Source organism: Macaca mulatta, chromosome 13 (assembly GCF_049350105.2).
Source record: "Macaca mulatta isolate MMU2019108-1 chromosome 13, T2T-MMU8v2.0, whole genome shotgun sequence".
Taxonomy (NCBI): Eukaryota; Metazoa; Chordata; class Mammalia; order Primates; family Cercopithecidae; genus Macaca; species Macaca mulatta.
In genome coordinates this window covers 68,841,374-68,859,220 of record NC_133418.1, presented here as the reverse complement: position 1 = coordinate 68,859,220, position 17,847 = coordinate 68,841,374, and the positions used below count along the sequence as shown (strand labels likewise).

The 17,847-nt window shown below is 39.8% G+C and overlaps 1 long non-coding RNA gene across 1 annotated transcript in view; it reads left to right on the top strand.

Moving 5' to 3' along the window:
- The window catches only part of LOC144333768 (uncharacterized), a 69,099-nt gene extending 52,175 nt beyond the window's left edge, over positions 1 to 16,924 (top strand). The window contains exons 2-3 of the long non-coding RNA XR_013402771.1: positions 432 to 549; positions 13,959 to 16,924. This is a non-coding gene — a long non-coding RNA (uncharacterized LOC144333768). The remainder of the gene's footprint in view (positions 1 to 431; positions 550 to 13,958) is intronic.
- The last annotated feature ends 923 nt before the right edge of the window (positions 16,925 to 17,847 follow it).

Genomic DNA, 17,847 nt, shown 5'->3' with positions numbered 1-17,847 from the left:
AATATGTGACTATTATCCTTTTAGCCACTAAGCTTTTGGTGATTTGTTATGCAGAAATAGATAACTAAAACAATGAGTAATAACTAATAAATAATGGATTAATAAAAAAGTCTACAGTTTGGAAACTGTTTTCTGTGGAGCCCCAAAAATAATATAGTATGTTATTTAATTTCTGAATTTTATTTCCTGCATAATTTGCATATTGACTTAATCTGGCATTTTATGTATTTGATATTTTGCCCCTTTTTTCCTTTCTTTGTCTCATAGAACTGCTGTTATAATCAAATTCGTATAAAACCTCTTATGTTGGGACTGTTCTGATTAGGGTTCAGAAATAGTTTTGTATTGACTATTTATTACTGTGTAACAAGCTACCCCAACACTCAGTGTTTTAAGGCAATGACAATTTACTGTATCTCATGACTCTGCAGATTGGGCAGTTCTACTGGTCTTACTCAGACTCCCTCACAGAGCTGGTTCTACTGGAGCTGGAGAGTCTAAGATGGTGTCACTGTCGTGTTTGGGACCTTGACAGGGATGATTGCAAAGGTAGGACCTCCTTCTTCACATAGTCTCTCCTTGGCATTTAACCCCAAGATTTTTTCCATGGTAGCTAGGTCCTAACAGAGCAAAGGTAGAAGCTCTAAGGAGTCTTGAGGTCAAAGGTCTGGAACTTTCACTGTGTTACCTCTATTACATTCTAAAGGTCAAAGCAAGTTACAAAGTCAGCCCAGATTCAAAGGGGGGAGGAAAAAGTCTCACCTTTTCATCGGAGAAACAGCAATATCACATTGAAAAAGGGGCACAGGCACAGGGAGAAGTGAGTCATTGAGGCACATTATTGTAATGATAAACCACAAGCTCTATTAGGAGAGATATAAATCCTAAATTAAGATTCTAGTAGCTTGAATTCTTCAACACGGGGCCAGAAGATTCAGAATGATTCAATTCATTAAACACACATATATTGAGAATCTACTATGTGGTGGCTCTAGGAAAACAAATTATATAATTCCTTACTTGAAGGAAGAAACATACTTATTCTTCTAGTTTCTTTAAATGCAATTCATTAGGATCAGAAAATGAGGGTTCTACATAAGCAAAGCAACGGATATTTCTTGAGTGCTTTCTGTGCTTAGAATTCTACTATTTATGCCTGAGGTACTTTGCTAGGAGATGAATGTGGCAGCTTCTGAGAGATACTGATGCTCTCTGCCGACGTGTCTGTGGATCCCACACACTTGGCCATAACATCTGCCCTCAGGGTGTTTGATAGAGCACTGTAGTTCTGTTGGGCTCCACCTGCCTTTTGTCTTACACATTTTGCCATATGGCAAAGATGCCAGGAGTGAACTCTCATGGCTTAAAATAATTGGAGTAGGTGTCAGAGGGAGGTTATGGAATTGTCTGTTAGTACTTTATGTATAGAATAGAACAAAGTGTTGAGCTTTAGATTGTAGAGACCTGAGTGAGACATAAGTTATGAAATCATAGAGCTGAGAGAAGAAATACGAGTTGTCTGGCTATCCCTCTCATTTAAAAGATAAGAAAATTGAGACTCAGGGACATTAAATGACATTAAAATATCTATTTAGCAGCAGTCCTGAAACTACAACCTAGGAATTATGATTTGCTCTCTGGTGTTACTTCAACTGGTTCTTGCCATTTTAAAGTCTTATCTCTCAAAGAAAAGAAATAGTATCTAAGCGTCACTGAGATTTAACTTAGTATGTGCCAAGCAGTGTGCTAAACTTGAAGTTTCTCAAAGAATCCTCAACCAGAGAAGTGGGTGTTGTTAGTATTCCTACTTACAGGGAAGGAGAGCTTTAGTAACTTTCCCAAACTCCCAATAATAATTTCAGAGGCAAGTTTTCATCTAGGTGTTTTTACTCCAGAGTCTGTGCTCTGAATCATTGTGCCAGTCCTACTCTACACATGAAGGTGATAATACTGAAGAACCCAGAGGAGGCTGGAAGCCTGCTGAGGTTCCCTGAAAAGTTTTCAGGTCCCAAGTGGGGAGCGCTAGAGAGAGGGAATGTGCTCCCCTGGGGGCAGAACACAGCCTGGCTCATGGTGGAAGCTTAGGCTGGGTTTATTGAGTGAATGTTCAAATACCCCAGCTTACTGATGGACCAACAAGTCAGTGGAGTATGGATTAGGAATAGAATCTTTTCTTTCTTTTCTCTTTTCTTTTCTCCTTCCTTCCTTCCTTCCTTCCTTCCTTCCTTCCTTCCTTCCTTCCTTCCTTCCTTCCTTCCTTCCTTCCTTCCTTCCTCTCCTTCCTTCCTTCCTCTCCTTCCTTCCTCTCCTTCCTCTCCTTCCTCTCCTTCTTTCTTCCTCCCAGGCTGCAGTGCAGTGATGCAATCTCGACTCACTACAATCTCTGCCTCCTGGGTTCAAGTGATTCTCCTGCCTCAGCCTCCCAAGTAGCTGGGGTTACAGGCACCTGCCACCATGACCGACTATGAATAGAATTTTTCTTTTGTGCTGACAGATATTGCTGGTAACAGTCTTGTCCTGAATGCATTAAAATCTAACCATTCTATGGCACACATAATATATCCTTTTTTCATAGTCTACTTCAGAAATAATTAGATTTGTGAGCCATTCATTCGTTCACTAATTGTTTCATTCAAGAAATATTTTTGAATGTCAGTTGTGTGCAAGAAGACATTGTACTAGGCACTGAGCCACTTCAGGGCTACCTTAGAGGCTGTTTCTGCTTTCCTTTTAGCTCGGATTGTGTTATCCTATTTAAAGTGGCTCATGGTGCTTTCTCCTTTTTTTTTTCTTGAGGTGACAAGATTTGCACATTCTTATTTAAGTTCACAGCACAAGTAAAATTAGAAAGTCATATGTCTCACATGATTTTAGATCTGGCATTTTTTTAAGGGGATCCCAGAAAGGAGCGTAAATCTGCCCTTGGCCAATTTGAATTCAAAATCCTTGTTTTATTAGAGGCTAACTGATGTAACAAAGCCACTGATATATAATGGCTAATACATAAAATAAGTTTATTTCTTGTTCACATACAATTCTAAATGGGTTTTTCTGGTTGATAGGTGAATCTCCTCCAAATGGTAATTGGGATACCCAGTTCCTCTCTAAGTTGTCACACATGTCCACATCAAGCAGCAGAAGGAGGAAGAGCATGGACAGTCATACATGTGAAGTTTTTATGGGCTTAACATGGAAGTAGCATACATGTTTCCAATTACATTCCTTTGGGGAGAACTCAATCACATTGTCAGAGTCTAATTGTGAGGGAGCCTGGAAAATGTACACCACCATATTCCCAGAAAAGAGGCAATCGTTTGACAAACAGCTGGCCAGTATCTGTCAAAGTGTTTATATACAACACCACACACACACACAGACACACACACACACACACACGTGGGATCCTGTGAATTACAGTATTTATTTGAAAAGAAGAAAAAGGAGTATAAAATCTTTGAGCTTATTTCACTTAGTCTTAGTACACTAACCCGCTTTTAACCTACCCATTTCCTTGAATTTCACGTACTTAGAAATTTAAGTGTTTCATTTCATAAAATTAAAAAATTACATTAGCAAGTTTCTTTTGAAATTATATTCAGCCTTTTTGTCTTATAAATGAGAAATGAGGTCAGAGAGGTTAAAATAACTTGCCTAAGATCCCACAATTGATAAAGCTAAGACTTTCAGAGGTTTCTTGATTTTCTCCTTTATCTTAATTTGAAATAATATCAGTAACATATGCTCAAACCCTTGTTACCTGTTTTATGTTTTAACCTTACACAAAACAATTTTGTCAAATTCATTTTGTAGAAAGTCTGCTGCGAAGATTTGCAGAAAAAAATTATTGTTTTTTCTTGGCTAAAGAAGTTCTTAATATAACCTTTAGATGGCACAAGTTAGCTAATACAAGGCTTTTTTGTAGCTACAGTAATTATAGGAGGTTAAAGAAAAGTTTATGGAAAACGAGAGCATTGAATAATAATTTACTTAAAGTAGGGATGTAATCAGCAAAGTTTCCTTGCATTTAGAATCATTATTCTGAATGGGATTTTATATACAAGAGGCAAATGTTTAGAAGATTTTTCAGAGGTCCTCTAATTGTGCCAATGTCAGGAATGACTAGAAATAAATGACTCTTGGGATAGATTTTAGGGTACAAATTGGAATTGGAGAAGCTTTTCCAAAGTGGATGGAATATAAGTCTGGGAGATAGGAAGCTTCCGTTTTCCACAAGTCCCCAAATATACAGGGCAAGTTCTCTCTCCACTGGCTTATGCTAGTTATTGCAGCTCCTCATTTGCTGATTATTTATCTCACCAGGGTGTTCTGAAGACCTATATGACAATGACTGAAAAGCTTTTTATGTACCTCTGTAGGACAGGGCTACAGCACAATACCGTGTGCTTATTAGGGCTATAGGAATTGTTTACAGAATTGAATTCTCCCACTTGATTTTCTTTTTCTCATTCCTGTGCCTTGGAGGAATGAGAAAAAGAAAATCCTAGGTATTAATGAAAAATGGTATTTACCTGGTGCCTCTTATGTTGACCTGCCCTCTTGTAGCCAGTGTGAGGAAATCTGCTCTTTCCTGAAATGTAGTTAGGTTCTGAAGACAACAGTTAGCTAAGGGAAAAAATCATACACAGAAGAGGCAATATAAAACCAAAACACTGAGTGATTGTATGCATAGTTAGTGCTTTTGCTGTGAGCATGAGCAATCAGTCGTCACATACACCAAAGAAAGCAAAAATGCGTAGAATTGAGGAAGGAGATAGTAAGTGTTCCTTTGGTATTCACTTAGAATGTGCTCTTTGTCCTCACTGTGTCTAATTTTCAAATTTCTATGATTAATGAGTGTTGGAATCTGAATTAGAGTTTGAGTATGCTAACTTCCTTTTTCCTGACAATGCCAGTTTTATGTAACAACGCGAAGGAGGCAAAGCAGATCGGTGGTGTTCCTTGGCTCTGCATGATAGGTCCTTTCCCGTTTTGGGTGATATTCCCATCCTCAGCTCACTCCCAGAAGTGAAAGTCGTCTTGTTATTTTCTGATAATTCCTGACAAAACCCACTCTCTCACCCTTCATAATAAGGCATATGGGTCTGATGCTGGCCTCGACTGTTCCAGATACCCAGCAGGTTTTCAATTTTTTTTCTCTTCTTTTCGTAGGTGTTGAAGCAGGTTTTTAATTTTAACTGGTCAACTGGTCTAAGCCACTTCCTAAGTCAAAGGTCTATAGATGTACTGTTTTTGTAAAAATGTATGCATGATCATTTAAAAATTCAAATGATATAAATAACTACATCCCACATTCCATCTGCCAAAGATAACCACTACGAACACTTTGGTGAAAATTCTTCCTATTTGTATATACATGCATACATATGCACGAAAATGGGATATGAGGTGTTGCTGGTAAAATTGAAGCCCTCTATGAGGTAGCCTATCCTAACAACTATGTAACTTGTTTTGCCTAATGGTAAGAGAGTTTGCATAAGGGTTCAGAAACTTAAAATACATTGTGCTATACAGTTATCTTCTGTGATTTAATGATTGTCTGTCTTAAATATTGTGAAATACAAATGGTTATTCCTGATGATTTTTATATGAGAATATAAATTGTCACGACTAGAAAGTTTTTTCGTATTTTGGCACATATTCCTGCACAGTTTTTGGTGGAAGAGAACGGAGCACTTGCATTTTTGCCTTTAGGTCCTCACAAGGAGAAGTAGCAAAATATGATTCCTATTGATTGTATGAGGGAAGAGGATTGATAGATGTTGGTTATAAGTCAGTGATGAAGTGACTGGTTCACTTCATCAGTGATGAAACATCCATGTTCTAATCTATTAGTCCATTCCTATTAGGTCTCCTAGAACAAAAGTTTATTATCAAGGAACATTATGGCTTCACTATACTACTATTAAATTTCAAAACTTTATTTACATTTTTGTATGGAAATATCTTCTGTAGGAGGTAGAATTCTGTATACCTGGTCTCTTGAATACTTTTCTCCCACTTCAAATACCTGATGTTTATTTTTGTCTTTCAGGTTTAGAATTTTTCCCCTCTCTTGTCTTTATTCTAATCTAGACCCACATATTTGTTCTCCTTTTTTCAACTCTGCAGAGCAAGAATTTTCATCTAAGTTACACAATTAGTAATTAGTAATGTGATTAACATACTGCCCAGCACTGTGAAGGTTATGAGAAGAAGCAGTGCTGCTTAGTGGTTTAGCACTTGGGTTTTGGACTCAGGTTGCCTAGGTTTGTACACTGGCTTTACTACTTATTAACTATGTGAACAAGGGCAATTTCACCTCTGTGAAGTGAAGATGACAGTAAAAGAAGTTCCATCAAAGATCGTTGATATAATTCATTGAGATAATCTTGTAAACCACTGAGCCCAGTTCCTGGTACATAATGAAGAGACAATAGTTGGTGTTATTTTTATTTATTACGTACTTTATTAGTTACTACCAAAGATCATTAAACATGAAGTCTGTCCTAAACAAATTTACTGTCTAGCTGAATTATTGTTTATACAAGCCACAAATAATAGAATAAAAATAATAAGGTGATATAGATTATGATATTGGCAATAAGACCTTTAAGGAGGAATTCATAGAGGATGCAGAGATTTGGCTGAGCCTTGAAAGGTAGATGAGATTTGGGTCTGCAAAAAAGGAAGGGAGACAAGATTCCCATGCACAGACAATGTGTATTACGGTTATTTTTTCTTGAGTATCAAGAGACTTGGGATTCTTCCATATTTTATAAAGAAGATGCTTCTAGGGCTAGGTTCTGGGCAAGACCAGGAACACTGTTGCTTCAGGGCCCCAGGGTTTGATGAATTTGTTCTGTGGGGATTAGTAGAGTAGATGAATGAGTAACAGAAATGGTAATTAAGCAATATGATAGGACAGACTGTGGCATAACAGTGATTAATGGGATGCCTCAGGTGAGCATAGAGGCACAAAGCAGAACTGAGAGCTCTTGGTGTACCAGAGAAGTGTCATTAATCAGCATTACCTCATGCTTGAGAGTGGTTTTATTGAAATTATAAAATAGGTACTTAAAATAACATTAAAAGCACAATTTTAAACATGCACAATTGATTCTAGTGAAGTACTATGCCAGGGAAAAGTTTCAACCTTCCAGAGGACTGTACCCCTAGAAAAAAAAAAAATGCTGCGCTCCTCAAAGCTGAAAGTAGCCCATTGACGGAGTTTCGCTCTGCCAACTTTACCTTCTTAAAACTGTTCTTTTCATTGGAAACCACAGCAGAGACCAGCACAAACAGAAATGAAATCTTGGCAGTGCTTCTTCCTGCCTCATGTGCCTTGTAATGTCGCCCAAGCTCTCAGCCAAGGTTGGCTATTTCCTCCACATCAAATTGCAAGGAAGTGTGTAAAGGAAGAGGTTCTGGACAACACACAAACATCTGTTCAATTTGGGACAACCTATTGCATCTACAGATCAAAGAGAAAACACGAGGTTTGGGATTTGATGGTCGGAGAAAGGGATTAGGTCTTTCACCTTGAGCTGCTATGATGAGTTCATTCCATTAGGGATGTAGTTCAGTATCAGGCACTCTAAATTAAGGGATTAGACAAGAGGTCAACATCTAGTCAGGTATAGGTTGCTAGTTGGGTACCCTGCAATTCAGGGATGAGCTTGAGTTTTGGAGAAGACATTTCCAAACTCAGATTGGAAACCTGAGGGCAGGGAAAGCAACGTAGTCCAGAGCTGATGGACCTGACATGCCCTGGAGAGCTTGGTGTCATGCCTAGAATACCTGGTAAGGCTTCCTCCTTCACCTACCCACTTCCATGATCAGCCCCACCCTGGCCTTAACTTGGTTTCCCCAAAGGGACTCTGATACTGATTCATCAGAATTGATTAAATAAGTGGGCACCCCCTTTCTCTCTTTTTGTATTAAAAAAAAAAAGTTGTGACTTCATGCTCAACTAAAACAAGATGAAACAACACAAAACCAAGACGATTTGCCTTTTTTTTCCCCTGCAAAAAACCTTCTCTGGTCATGTTTAGATTACTACCTCATTAGAATTGCACTTTTTTTTTTTTTAAGTTTTAATTTTGCTTCAGCCCTGAGAGTAGGTTGCATGGTAGTCCCCTGAAAGATAGGTCCAACTGCAACATGTGAATGTGGACCTTATTTGGAAAAAAGGTTTTTGCAGATGTAATTAAGTTGAGGATTTTAAGATGAAATCATCCTGGATAATATGGGCCCTAACTCCAATGACAAGTGTCCTTATAAAAGAAGAGAAGGGGAGAAGACACGGATAAGAAGGAGGTCTAAAGAACAAGGCAGAGAATAGGAGTGATTGGCACTTACAAGCCAAGGAATGCCAAGGATTACCAGCCATCACTAGGAGCTAGAAGAGAAGCATGGAATGGATTTTCCCTTCAAGCCTCCAAAAGAAATCAAATCTTGCTGATAGCTTTATGTTAAACTCGTAGCTCCAAAAACTGTGAGAGAATATATTTCTGTTATTTTAAGCCACCACGTTTGTGATCATTTCTATGGCAGCCATAGAAAATACAACCTTGTAGAGCCTACATCAAGGAATAGTTTTAGTTGAAGGGGCTCAGAAACTTGCTGACTTGCTGACCTTAGTACCCAGGGATGATCCTCTACAGTTCAAGCCTGATGTTGGGATTTCTGGAGTCAAGGGAGCAGACACCTTTGACATGGATAAATAGATGGATCACTCTCCCAGTTTTATTGCAGACCATGCTATGATACTGTTCTTTTTCTGAAATGGGTGGAAGCCTTTTTGTACAACTCATGCCAACCAGCTTGGCATGATACTTGTCAAATCAAATGAGTTTAAATGCTTTAATGGACAGCTAAAATACCATCTTAAAATGTAAAGTTGTTAAATCTGCTAAAAGTGTACAATTCTGGAAGCCACAGATAAGTGCCCTGAGCTCTGGTTTCATTAATTTAATCATTAAAATATACAGTGAGCACATTCAAGTTCTCTATCTTTCTGGGATTTACATTCTGTGAAGTCACTGGATTTGGAACAATAGACTTCATTTGACTTGGTTCGCTCTTTCTTTGTTCCTCTCAGTTGATATAAAGACCCAGACTTGCAAAATGGATAAGAAAGAGGATGATGATTTGCTTTACACAACGGAGCCTTGCTTTACAAAAGGATTAAATATATGGTTCATCCATTCAGCAAGTATTTATTGAGAATCTGTGTGACAGGTGCGGTTCTATATCCTGAGGATTCAGGAGTGAACAAGGCACAGTTCCTATCCTCACAGAGCTTACTTTCTAATAGGAAAGATAGATGCTGAACAGATAAACAATCATATAAATTAATAAACATACTATGATATCTGACAATATTATGTAATATGAAGAAGTTCCAGCTCTCCCAATGCCAAGACATATTTTGATGGGAATTTTTTTTTATCGTTTATGATTTTTTTTTTTTTTTAAACAAACCTTGGTTTCTCAGAAGGCAACAGCCTCCTAGTTGGTCTCCTAGTTTCTACTCTTGAACCACCTCATATCTGTTCTTCATCCAGCGACCATAAACAAGGTGATGTCCCCTCACATCCCATGTTTTGTCCTTCACTTAGAACGGAATCCACATTTCTACAAGGTCTTGTGCTATCTGTCCCCCACATACCTCTCCCCTTGTTTCTTGCCAGTGGCCCCACTGGTCACTTGTTCAGCCACGTTTGTCTTTCCCTCAGTTCCTTCAGGATACACATGTAGCTGCCTCTGCTTTTAATGTTTTTCACTCCTTTCCCCCTTCAGTAGGTGCTTCTTGCTATCCCCCATCACATAAATCTATCACAGCATCTATCACAGATTGGAAATGTACACACACACACACACACACACACACAGTTTGCACAGTAGTTCTCCCTTATTTGTGGTTTCACTTTCTGTGGTTTCAGTTACCTGCAGTCAACTGTGGTCTGAAAATATTAAATGGGAAATTCCAGAAATAAACTATTCATACGTTTTACATTGTGTGCCATTTTGAGTAGTGTGATAAAATCTCTCGCCATCCTGCTCCATCCTGCTTGGGCTGTGACTCATCCTTTTGTCCAGCGGATCTACACTGTCTGCATTCCTTACCTGTTAGTCACTTAGCAGCCATCTAGGTAATCAGATTGGCAGATCATAAGAAGAAGGGTGAGTATAGTACAATAAGCTATTTGAGAGGGAGAGACAGACAGAGACCACATTTACATTACTTTTGTTACGGTATGTTGTTCTAGTTGTTCTATTTGATTATTAGTTGTTGTTAACTCTTCACGTGCCTAATTTATAAATTAAACTGTATCATAGGTACATACATAGAGGAAAAAAACCCGTAGTATATCTAGGGTTCAGTACTATCTGTGGTTTTTAGGCATTCACAGGGGTCTTGGGACTACTGTATATTTCTTTGCTTGGTACTTGCTCCCTGCGAGTCTTCTAATTTTACTCATCTGAAACTCCAGGAGCGGATGGGATCACAGCTGGGTACCTAGAACCTAGCCTGGCACTTGACACATAGAAACTGTAGGCAGGTGTTTGTTGAGTGACTTAAAAAGAAAAAAGAAAATGTGCTAGTGAGTGAGTGCCAAATAACTTTTAAGAAATTAATCAATTTCAAAGACCAAGTTACCTGAATTATTCTTACATTAAATTGTATTGCTTTGTAAGTTTGTTATTTTCCAGTCCTTTTGTGCCTACAGTTGTAGTCTCAGAAAGGAGAAAGTTTACTGGAATCAGGTGACTTGTGGCCACAAAAACACTTTCATTTTCCTTTCCAGCACAAATTTGTTGGTTAACAAATAGAAGGAAGGCATTTAATAAATATGGCTAGCTGTTGGTTGTATCTATCCTCAATGAAAGAGAAGATGCTGAAATAGTTCTTCAACATATTCTAGAAAGCAGCTACTAATTTGTGGGCAGTCACTTTACCAATGAGCTTTATGCACTAAAGGTTACTGTCCCCTTCTTTAACCAGGCAGTTTCATCTTCCTTCCGACTATGGAAACCTTGGGTACTCTTGTTAGTGCTGTTTGAGGGAGGAAGTACCCACAAAGTCAGTTCCTGTCTGTGGAAAGTCGAAGTTGGAAATCACTGTTGTTTGGAATCCAATGGGTGCCAATGCCACAGGTTCAGAAATAGCTGGCAAAGTCCCTGCCTCCTAGTGGGAGCCTAGAGGCTGGTGGCTTGGTGTTCTAGCTTCACCAAGCTAGAGTTCAGCTCCATTATGCATCAAGGAGGATTTCGCAGTCTGATCTGGAAACCTACTAGCCCTTCCTGACATTATTTTAATGGGAGAAAGCAACCAGAGTGCCAGATAATAAACCTTTAAGGAAATTTTTGGAACTTAATGCCTCCTTAAAATAAGAGAGAGTTTCACTTTTTTTTTTTTATTCCCTGGAGAGAATCAGAAAACATTTTTTTTGAATTATTGGGCAAAATCTAATACTTAGCCAAGAGCAATTTATTTTTATATTTTCTAAATTTTCTACAATGAATATATACTTTTTATTAAAATTTGTTTTTAGGAGAAAGGAAAGACATTATAGGGAAGAAGAAAGCCATTACAGGGAATATAATAACATAAGTATAATAAATTATATAAGGCCCCACTGCAATGGAGACCAAGGGTGGGAAATATGCACACTGCCAGGAGTGAGTCACATGTGATAATTGAAAATCACTGGTGATGCCTTCAGCCTCAGCCTGAAAAGGTATGGACACAAATGAAGAGATGAGCAACCCGGCTAACGCTGATGTGGTTTCTTGAACCTCAGCAATAATCTTTCCTCTTGGAAGTGACCCAGTGGACAATGCAGAAGGTGGCCAGGGAATGTATTTGCAATCAGGCTCTGCCCTGGACTCATTTTTCCCTCTTCATTTCTGTTCTGCCATTGAAGCTGCTGAGTAGAGATGCTGTCATTTTACGCTAGGGGTCCTCTTTTTCCATCATCTCTTCTAGGCATTCAGAGGATTAATAGTCAGATAAAATCTTTTGGGGAACCTGTTGGTTTATAAATGAAAAAGAATTAAAACTATCACTAATAGTTTGCATTTCTACGGCACTTTATAATTATCAAGTATTTTTTAAATTAAAAATTTAATGTACAATACATATAACACAAAAGTTACCACTTTAACCATTTTTAAGCATATAGTTCAGTAGTATGAAGTACATTCACATTGTTGGCAACCATCACCACCATTCATCTCCAGAACTCTTGCTGTCTTACAAAATTGTAACTTTGTACCCATTAAGCAAATCTACCAAGTGTTTTCTTACACATTATTTCATGTGCTCTTCTTGATATCCCTGAAAGTGGGAGGGAAGATATTATTGGCTCAGTAGAGCACAGTGGTTAATAGAGCAGGCACTGCAATAAGACTAGCTGGTTTAAACGTTGATCATCAAGTATTGTTAACAATAGAACCTATCTTACCAGGTTGTTGTGAGGATTACATGAGGTCATTCATGATGTATTTAGAACATAGCTATAATCATCCCCATTTTGCAGATAAGAAAAGTAAGGCTCAGAGACCTTGAGCATTTGCCAAAACCCACAGAATTAAGAAATGGCAGCCAGGCGTGGTGGCTCATGCCTGTAATCCCAGCACTTTGGGAGGCTGACACAGGCGGATTACGAGGTCAGGAGTTCGAGACTAGCCTGGCCAACATAGTGAAACCCTGTCTCTACTAAAAATACAAAAATTAGCTGGGCATGGTGGCGTGTGCCTGTAGTCCCAGCTACTCGGGAGGCTAAGGCAGGAGAATCACTTGGACACAGGAGGCAAAGGTTGTGGTGAGCCGAGATTGCGCCACTGCACTGCCACTGCACTGCAGCCTGGGCAACAGAGCAAGACTCCGTCTCAAAAAAAAAAAAAAAAAATGGCAAGTGGGAACCTGAATTGTGGTTGATTCAGTGTTCTTTCCTTTATACCCATTAATAATTAATTAAGTCCCTGCTCAATACTGCCCACAGAAACACTTTTGTGTTCCTCAAAAACATGTAAAAATCTAGATTTTAGGCTAGCAAAAGGAGGCAATTTCATTTAAACATGTTTTGTGTTTTGACTTCAGAGTCAAGACCTTGCAAATTTCCTTACCAGCCCTGGCATCCCTTGGGAGGTGCTGACAGCACTGACCTCAAGGCATGCTGTGAACCCAGGAGAGCATGAGCTGGGGATGGGAGATTACAGGAAGGTAGATGAAGTCAAGCAGGAGTGAGAGAAATTTGGTCCAGCTCCAAGCTGGCATTGGAGGGCCAAGTGGAGCCTCCTTCAGGCGGATTGGCATAGGAAATAATTTCAAATTGCAGAATAGCAATGCTGATGGAACAAGGCAAAGCAGGCTTATGCCAGGATGAGGAATAGGGTAGGATCCAGGCCCAGGGCATAAGTTTGCAGAGATGTGTGTGTGTGTATGTGTGTGTGTACCTGATCAGGTACCTGGGATATAAGGCAGGAGTCTCTCCTCACTTTCCTGCCCCTCTCTTTATACTAGTGTCTGGGGATATAAGAAAAACAGAGGAACTTCACCCTTGCTAAAGGCTGGGTGGAGGGGGCAGAAAGGTGATCTGATCACCCTACAGTTCAGAGGTTGGTGAGGATGAGAAAGAAAGGCTGCTTTTGATAGCCCTGTGAAATGCCCAAGCTTTGACTCTGAGGTGTTAAGAGTTCTACCAATTATTTCCAAATTCCTAGGGTTTAGGTACTGAAAGCTCTTGGTCAGGGATTACAGGAATGAAGTGGGGGTGGTGTTTATATAGCTGAATGCTCCCTCCAGAGCTGGGAAGAGGTTAGGACAGGACAGGAGATGACACAGGTAAGACTTGCAAGGTGAGCTACATATTTCCCTATCCATGTCCCATTGTTTTCCCTCAGAGATCATCTTCATAAACTACATCTTTTTCTTTTCTTTTTTCTTTCAGGGTGTCTAGCTCTGTCACCCAGGCTGGAGTACAGTGGCGCAATCTCCACTCACTGCAACCTCTGCCTCCCGGGTTCAAGCAATTCTGTCTGCCTTAGCCTCTCGAGTAGCTGGGATTACAGGTGCCTGCCACCATGCCTGGCTAATTTTTGTATTTTTAGTAAAGATGGGGTTTCTCCATGTTGGCCAGGCTGGTCTGGTCTTGAACTTCTGACCTCAGGTTATCCTCTCGCCTCGGCCTCCCTAAGTTCTGGGATTACAGGCATGAGCCACCAGGCCCGGCCTACCTCTTTATATTCTGTATTAACCCATTTTTCTCCGTGGCACATTTATTTTTGCATATAAGCATGTTCAGTATTCTCAAATAATATGAAACAAACAAAGTCAACAAAATAACCCCTCATCCTTGGCTCCCCATCTTCCTTAATTGCTGTTCGTTATTCTTGTCTTCTGTATGATCACACTTGAAAGAGTTGTCTCCATTTTCCAATGCCCTTCCTCACTCCAGTCTCACCTCACTCCACTCTAACCTAGCCTCTCACCTTCCCTTCCATTAAAACTGCTACTGTGAATTGCAGATGGTCTCCACAATCTTAAATTTCATGGCCATTTTTCTCTTCTTTTGATGATAATGACTGGGTTTGCATTTTTCACTGCTCTATCCTCATTACCCACTAGCACATGCCTGGCACATAGCAGGTGCTCAATAAATATTGTTTGAATTGAATTGATCTCTCTGTGGTGTGTGAGACTTTACCACCGAAGGGGATTAGACTATGCCAACCCAAAATATGCCAGTTTGGCACAGGGATCATTTTGAACTGAAGAAAATGGAGAATCAACAGACACAGAATGAATTCCTTCTAGAGTTCCCATTATCTGACTAAAAGCAGAAACTTTTGAGAACTGAGGATTGCCATAAATCCCCTTTCTTGGGCAAATTTTATGACTGTGAAGAAGACGGAAAGTTGGCACCAAGATGGACCTGCACAAACAAAGCTTGCTAAGATAGCCTTTATTTTCCATTAGTTTTCTCTATATATTTCCCTTCCCACAGTTTGCAGCCTTTAGAAGCCTAAAAACTTTTCATCCTTTGTCTTTTCCTATCTCTGCAGTTTATTTTTCTCGTTGTTAAAAATGGTATATAAACTCTCAGACCTATTTGCTTCTTCGTTCTTCACTTTTTTGGTAGGAAGATCCCTGTGTCACATAAAAACTACGCATCAAATACAATTCATATGCTTTTTCTCTACCAATTGTCTGTCTTTTACCAGTTTAATTTTTAGGGCCCTAGCCACTGAACCTAAGAGGATAGATAAATGCTTTGTCTCTCCTGCCTTACGATAGTCTCTCTCTTCTATTCTTTCTCAGGCCGGCCTTCCTTCCTTCCTTCCTTCCTTCCTTCCTTCCTTCCTTGTTTTTTTTTGAGACAGAATCTCACTCTGTCACCCAGGCTAGAGAGCAGTGGCATGATCTTGGCTCACCGCAACCCCCACCTCCCAAGTTCAAGTGATTCTCATGTCTCAGACTCCCGAGTAGCTGAGACTACAGGCACGTGCCACCATGTATGACTAATTTTTGTATTTTTAGTAGAGATGGGGTTTATCCGCATTGGCCAGGCTGATCTCGAACTCCTGACCTCAAGTGATCTACCTGCCTCACCCTCCCAAAGTGCTGGGATTACAGGCATGAGCCACTGTGTCCGGCCTCTCAGGCTTCTTTTTGATATCTTTCCTTGGCTTGGTTCCCTAAAGGTCAGTAGACTCCAGTAGACCTCTGCTTTTCCCAGTCTGTAGACTTTCTCTGGATAATCTAATGAAAACCCATGACTTCAGCTATCTGCTCTGAGATCATTATCTTCCAAATCTATATCTGCAGCTCAGACCCTATAGTCCAACTATGTGCTAGAAATCTCCAGTTCAATGCCTGCCATGTACCTCAAACTCAACATATTCAGAACTGAACTCATAATCTGCCCCCCTCAACCTGCTCCTCCTGTAAGTGATGGCTCAGTGAATAACACCCACCATGCACCCAGTTGTCCAAATCAGAAACCTGCAACTGTGTTTCCTTCTCCCTCATCTTTCACATCCAGTAAATCATGAAATCCTGCCAATTGTGCCTCTTTAATGGCTCTCAGACCCATCTCTTTTTCTCTAACACCACTGCCGTTTCCCAAGTCCACGCTACCATTGTCTCTCCTTTCCATTATTGCACTGGCCTTCTCACTGCTCTCTTTGGTATCTGGCCTTCTTCAACTTCATTGCCTCTTTTCCATCTTCCTTGGCATGAATAACTCCTAGTCATTCCTCAAGTGCCACTCAATGTCACTTTCCTTGGGAAGCTTCACTGACTAAGCCCTCCCTACCCATGAGCCCCAGGATATATTGAGTGTGTCTGCTATATGTGTTCCAGGCACTTAACTCATCTTACTATAATTGCTTGTTTAATTGTTTAACTGTACAACTAACCCACAAGATTGTAAATACTCTGTTTTGCCCTGCACTTATTTCTTTTTTTTTTTTTTTTTGAGATAGAGTCTCAGCTCTGTCGCCCAGGCTGGAGTGCAGTGGTGATATCTCGGTTCACTGCAAGCTCTGCCTCCCGGGTTCACGCCATTCTCCCGCCTCAGCCTCCCGAGTAGCTGGGACTATGGGCGCCCGCCACCTCGCCTGGCTAATTTTTTGTATTTTTAGTAGAGACGGGGTTTCACTGTGTTAGCCAGGATGGTTTCGATCTCCTGACCTCATGATCCGCCCGCCTCGGTCTCCTAAAGTGCTGGGATTACAGGCGTGAGCCACCGCGCCCGGCCACCCTGCACCTATTTCTAGCACCTAGCTCAGGGCCTAGAGCATATAGTACATAGTAGCATGCAGCACATAGTAGATACTCAAAAAATATTTGTTGAATGAGTCAGATAAAATACTCTGTAAACTGAAGAACTACCATTTTGTAGTTCATCTAAAAATAAACAAAGATCAGTGGTTTAGCAAATAAATCTATGGTGTATGTGTGTATAAACCTCCCACTCTCAGTTCATGTGGTTGATGAACCTCAACTATGTAAGTGAAACCTTATTTTCCAAATAAAAATATTCAGTGTGAATGGCAATGTCATAGTTTTTGGTGCTCATGGCAACAAACAGCTGCAACAAATAAAATAAGCAAAGAAACAAAGGTAACAAAACCCCATTTATTCATCCGGATCTTTTCTGTTTAACTCTGCAGTCTTAACAGTTCAATAATTCAACTGCAAATTTGTTAAGATTCATTGCTTTCCAAGTCCATCACATGCTCAGGCTTATTTGCTTGTCTCTTTCTGCTGGGAAACTATTTGTCTGTGGAGTGGCCCAGAAAACAACTTTTTTTCCATGTTAATTACTCAAAGATTAAGAAAGGTAAAATAAGAGTTATGTAACAGAGGGTTTGTTTTGCTCCTAGGATTACACAGTAATGAACATGCATATTTATCCTTGGGAATGCTTACAATGATATTATCTGAATGATATATTCTCTTCTTGTATCCCTATGAATAAGGTACTGATTTCCATCTTCCTGTCTGCATTAAATAGTCTGAACCCTCTTGTACCTGAAATTAAAATTTCGAATTATCTGCTGTGAGGATTGCCAGAGCAGTTGGATGTGTCCTATGTCCTTGATCCCTTTGGAAGAATGTGACCCAAACCCTCATGAAACACATAGGAGAGGGTGTGAAAAGTAATTGTAACTAAAGCCTGCCAGGCCAGAATTCCTTCCTACTAATCACCAACCGGTGTTTTTGGACTTAATATAATCACCTGGGTTAAACCTGAATACTTAACTCTAAAGGTGAATGTTTGAAAAAATAAGTTGGGGCAGTTGCTTTTTTCCTACAGTTGTAGTCTCTAGAAC